Raw genomic sequence first — 6,000 nt, forward strand, 5'->3', positions numbered from 1 at the left:
AAAATTGGATTTGCCAGAGTCCAGATTTTTTAGTTTTTGATTCACAAATCTGGGAAAATGGCAGTCCTGTTACTGAAAGTTCCCACCTGGTCCTCTGCTTGCTCTGGGTCTTCCATCTAATGGTCTTCGGTCTTCAGTCCAGGATCTTGTGGTACTGACTAGGCATCTTAACATGGTGAGCTGTCATGCAATATGCATTATTGAAGTGTGTTATGACTCACGTGACCATGTCGTGAGGCGTAGTCTGTTTTTCCTACATTACTTTACTTTCAAGTAAATCACTGCTAACATTTTTCACAGAGGTTATATTGAAACAGTGATATATAATGGTCATACACGATAGTCTTAACCAAAGATTCAATCATCAAATTACAGGATTATTCCCAAAATTCAAGTTATCTCCTATCAACAGGATATAGAATAACTTACTGATTGTTGGGGTTTTGATAGTTGCTGTTTTATACCCTATGCTTTCTATTGAACCCACACCATGCTCTGTGTTCACACTCAACCAGCAGTGCCCTCCCGCCTCCAGAGCCGCTCCCTCCCGCCTCCAGAGACGCGCCCTCCCGCCTCCAGAGACGCGCCCTCCCGCCTCCAGAGACGCGCCCTCCCGCCTCCAGAGACGAGCCCTCCCGCCTCCAGAGCCGTGCCCTCCCGCCTCCAGAGCCGTGCCCTTCCGTCTCCAGAGCCATTCCCTCCCGCCTCCAGAGCCGTGCCCTCCCGCCTCCAGAGCCGTGGATTCCTGTATTGTGCTGGGCATCTTTCGTGCAGGTTCTTGAGCGAACGGTTGGGATTTCAGACTCTGAACCCCCCTCCGATTTGCTTGTAATTATAAAGGCAATTACTATAAATACAAAAAAAAAACATTACAAGGGTTCAGTTCCTCTTTTAAACAGTAGAGGCACAGCTTTCCTCTTTTGCTTGATTTGTATTACAACCTAAAAATAAATCTTGATGGATCAGTTGTACCAAAATCCAAAAGTAATTTTTTGAGTCTGATAGTTAGCCATCCACCCTAGCAGATGACTGTTCCGCTGCCTAATCAGTAGCATGTGAATTTGAAGGTTTGCTCCAGCGCAGGTCACTTCCACTTCACAAGATGAGTTGCACTGATGATGTGCATAGCCGGAAGATATTGTGCACAAGTCATATACATTAAAAAAAGATGCAAGAACGATACTTGCCATCTGTGCACTCAGCTCGGCAGGTAACTTTCTGTGGGATGTCATTAACTCCACTCACCACCTAATAAGTAAGAGATACTGCAAAAAAAAACCTTCAAGCATACATGCAAATTGCACAGCGAGACAGATGTAAGAAGCATTTATACTGCAAAATTATCGTGAACAAGAGTTGTTGAAAACACTTGTTTCATGATTGTCTTGCCGTATACACAGGCTGCTGAGTAGCCAATGAACAAGCGAAACACTCATTCATGGGGTGAAATAATCTTTTGTGCAGCAATCTTTTGATCATCGTTCTTGGCGGTGCATCATCCTGTGTAAACAGGATTCACACTGCGAAGAACTATGGCAGCCTATATGCACTGAGCGATCTAGTATAAATGTTCAGTGCACATGCTTTACTTTGGTCTGCCTGTGTAAACAGGCATTTAAAGGACCACTAATTGGTAAAAGTTTACCGATATGTGGTGGTATCGTGCCACCAGTTTGTAGGTGGAAACAGACCCAAAGGAAGGTTAGGAATGACTTATTAATGCATAAGAATAAAATGTATGTCCAGTAGCTAAAATACATAATAGAAACAAGGTCACATAATACAATGAGGGGAGGGTAAAAGGTCAAATTACAAAGAAAAAATATTTAAATCAGGCATTGAAGAAACAAATATTAAAACCTAAATAAAATTACTAAAATAAAAATTCACTCTAGAGGCGTAAGTGTATAAATTAATGGTAAACCTACATGAGCACGTCATATTAATGTGCATGTTCGCAATGAAACCTAATCATCATGCATACGCTAATCCACCTTCAATTAATTTGGCTCTCTAAGCTAATCAATGACTAGTGAATTTTTGTTGCAAAGCATGCTCTATAGCAGGGGTCGCCACCTGTAGCTCGGGAGCCACATGTGGCTCGTGGTTCCATGACTTGTGGCTCGCAGATGTCTGCCAGCTTGGGGCATTTGCTCTAGGTCTAGCAAACAGGTATGAAGAGCATATCTCAAAATGGTGAATTTTGTGAGTAGCCCTGCACAGAAGAGCAGATCTGGAGGCACATATAGTTGTCTTGGGGGTTTAGAGATAATTTAAGTATAGTACGCTGGAGACAAGATGATGATACCTGTCAGATCCGGTGCTTGAAGCTGAATGCAGCAGTGTGTTGGGAGTGCTTGATGGGAGAATACTGAATGAGGGTGTAGCCTTAGCGTCCTTGCATGCCTCCACTCCCTCCCTCTGGCAATGATGTCGACTTACTGTCCCAGCCGCCCCTCCGGGTCTACTGCCTCTGCTCCCGCTCCCATGGTTTGCGCATGTCTGGCAGATCTCCTGATAGCGCTAGTCGCGTGCACCCTGTCTCTTAATGAGGCAGCACGCACTCTCCTAAAATATCCCCAGCCTATAGCTAAATATACTACTTAAGGCACCTTCACCTGTTGGGAGGTGCCTGAGCAACGTTTGTGCAAATTTAGTTCATACTTGCCTGCCTGCTGGTTGGTCCGCTTGTCTGATTCTGACCCTGCCTTGTTTCATCTGAATCCCGCTTGCATTCCTGACTTGTCTACACAGTCTGTACCAGTTCCAGTGGCTATCCTGACTTCTTTCCTGAAGCTGCACAGTCTGTACCAGTTCCAGTGGCTGCCTTGTTTGCTATCCAGAAGCCACAGTCTGTACAGTACCAGTGGCTGTCTTGTCTTCTATCCAGAAACTGCACAGTCTGTACCAGTGGCCGTTCTGTCTTCTAACCAGAAGCAACACAGTCTGAACCTGAACTAGTGGCCGTCCTGTCTGCTGAGCAGAAGCCACACAGTCTGATCGCATACCAGTGGCCGACCTGTCCTGCTTGGGACATACAATCTGAACCAGTGTCTCTGACCCTAGAGGGTCAGCTGCTACTGTTCCGAACACTGCCCTGGAGTGGTGCCTGGCAGCTACTTGCCGCACAAGCCTGACCTCACCGTCAGAGGCTCCAGTCAAAACAAGGTGGCTGCTTAGTTACACCCCTGCAGAATAAGCCTGGCCATAGCTCAGTGGGTCCATGATCCACAGGCATTACAGGGGGTATTGTGGGAACCCCTGGATCTTGGTATACTGCTTCGGGGTGATTTCTGTGGAAAAGATTTGGTTATCATTATACCCATAATAGAGGCTTTGGTTGCTACTAATGTGAAGGGGCGGGAGCTAGATGTGGCTCGCGACCCTCTCTGAGAGCTGAAGGAGGCTCTCGACCCTCTCTGAGCTGAATGTGGCTCTCAATGTCAGAAAGGTTGGGGACCATCTGTTCTCTATAGTATAAGCACTGACGTGGAATTACATAATTGGAGCTTGTCTCTGCTCCAGCGCATGCACCACTATTGATGCCTTGCACATGTTCCCTATGACTGAGGGCAATATATTATAACTTGTTCTGCACAGAAGTACACTTCACTCGATACCGATTGCCTTTCAAGTTGATTTTCCAAACCGTTACTTATTAATAGATCATCCTAATTTGTGCATTATTATTACTTACTTGCAATGTGATACACAGTACATACTAACACCTTATTTGTTGGGCCTGCTGTGATCAGCTGTGATTGATCTTTACTACCTTTGGCTTCCAAGATCCAATGGTATGTTGGAGGGAGAATTTGGGACATCAGTACCTACTGTATTTGAATCTACATCATGTGCTGATAAATGGCAGTTTCAATAACTTCATTCAAGCATGATAAGGTAAAGATCCAAAGGGATTTGCAAAATGTTGAGGTTAGGAAGATTGGTTGGAATCTGATCCATAGGGTAGGTTCACACAACCGTATAAAACAATCGTTCAGAGTTTCATCCAGAAAACTTGGACAATTTTTTTCCTCACTTGTCATCAGTGTGCAATCCGTTTTTTTACAGCAGCAGCTATTAATCATTTACAGGACCATTTAGAGTTTCCTATGTTATAGAATTGTCCCATTTTGCCTTCCTCTGGATCAACATGTTAGGCTATAGGTTGAACTCGATGGACTGAAGTCTACTTTCAACCTTAAAACTATGAATGTATCAGTGAAAGACGGATGCTGTCCTGCGGCTCCGTATGGTATCAGATTTTTTCTGGGAACCCATAGACTTGAAAGGGTGTGTTCCATCCAATTTATGGAAGAAACTAGAGCATGCTGTAATTTTTTTCACACGCAGATTTGGTCAGTAAGAAAAATCACTAATCTGCACTGCCACATTAAATAACAATGTTTCAAGTATTTTTTCCCATAGATAGTACTTGGACTTAAAATACAGTTGTGTGAACCAGTCTTTAGGATGATTATGAAGCAGTTAAAAAAAACCACTTACTCGAAAAATTATATGTCTTTTGGGCATCCCCTTTTGAATAAAAGGGGATGAAGCCATATACTTGCTCCATCTCAAAATCTAGTGGTTTCAAGCAATCTTCTTGAATGAGTTTGAGTCTTTTTAAATGTATTTTTAGATAATGTTAAAAACATATCAAAGGAAAAACTCACTCAAGAACAAACTAAACTTTAACCACTTTAACAAGGAAATTAGGAAAAGTTTTACCAAAAATTGGCACTTCAAAGAGAACATTTCCAAAAACCAGATAATCACATTACATAGAACACTGAAACATACTGCCACCCTAGGCTTTGTAGCTGTTAAACTACAAAGCTGGGTCTAAATCGGCATCAAATGTGATCCACTACATCAAAATCAAATATGTACAACTATTTATTCCAAATTATCAACCACCAACAGGATAACTGAAACAATCCCTCTCTGACTTTAACTTCAGGAGCTTCGTTTGTTCCATTCTCAATATAGGAAAGTAAAAAAAGGAATCCATGAAAGTCTGATTATGAGTGCATTTTTCTTTATGACAACTATTCTTGGGGAGAAAGGATGATGTGTAGAGATGAGTAGATCTTTTGAAATTCGAGTTCAACGACTATGCTAAATTTTCCCCCAAAAATGTGATTTGTGGTGAATAAATGCACTCGAATATCAATACTGGAAAGCTTGCAACTGCTTGGAAAATACATACACGTGGGGAGAGGAGAGAGAGAACCTTGCTGACCATAGGAGCTTCCACTTTACAAGCGAGAGAGAGGACCACTCAGCTCTAGTGATATACATATTGACTATGTCTGCTTCTATTGCAAACTAAGGAAGCACTATTTGCTTCCAAAATGTGCCCCGAAAAAATTCTAGGAGCATAATGACAACTCAACTAGTCTCACAAGGGCGATTGCTAGGCATTAATGATGAGCGCAAATGCTCGTTACTCGAATCAGGTATGCACTAAGTATCGCGTGTGCTCTAGTGACAAGTTTGAGTCCCTGCGGCTGCATGTTTTGCAGATATTACACAGCCACAAAACATGTGGGGATTGCCCGTGTTTGTCAGGAAATCCCTCTATGTTTTGAAGCTGTCTAACAGCCGTGAAACATGTGGCCGCGGGGACTCGAACATGTCATTTGAGCCCGCGCGATACTCAGCGCATAACCGAGCATCCTAGGCAAACTCGAGTAACGAGCACTTGTGCTCATCACTACTAGGCATCCTGAAGTTCCAATGTAATTCATTACCCTGTCACTCTGCAATCTAATTGGTCATAGTCACATTAATCTGTTTCCATATATTCAAATAGATATCTTTCCGTAACAGCACAGCATAGTTAACTTTACAGTGTTCACATCATGCAAACTCTTTGTTTGCACCCATTTTTTGTTTAAATAAGACCATGACACTGCTATCTTTATGTACTGATAATATTTTATTTTATCTGAAGGTTCACGTATGTAGACAAAACATGTAATTTTAAATAAAAAT

Source organism: Phyllobates terribilis, unplaced genomic scaffold (genome assembly GCF_046119375.1).
Source record: "Phyllobates terribilis strain yellow unplaced genomic scaffold, ASM4611937v1 Scaffold_5__5_contigs__length_657084704, whole genome shotgun sequence".
Taxonomy (NCBI): Eukaryota; Metazoa; Chordata; class Amphibia; order Anura; family Dendrobatidae; genus Phyllobates; species Phyllobates terribilis.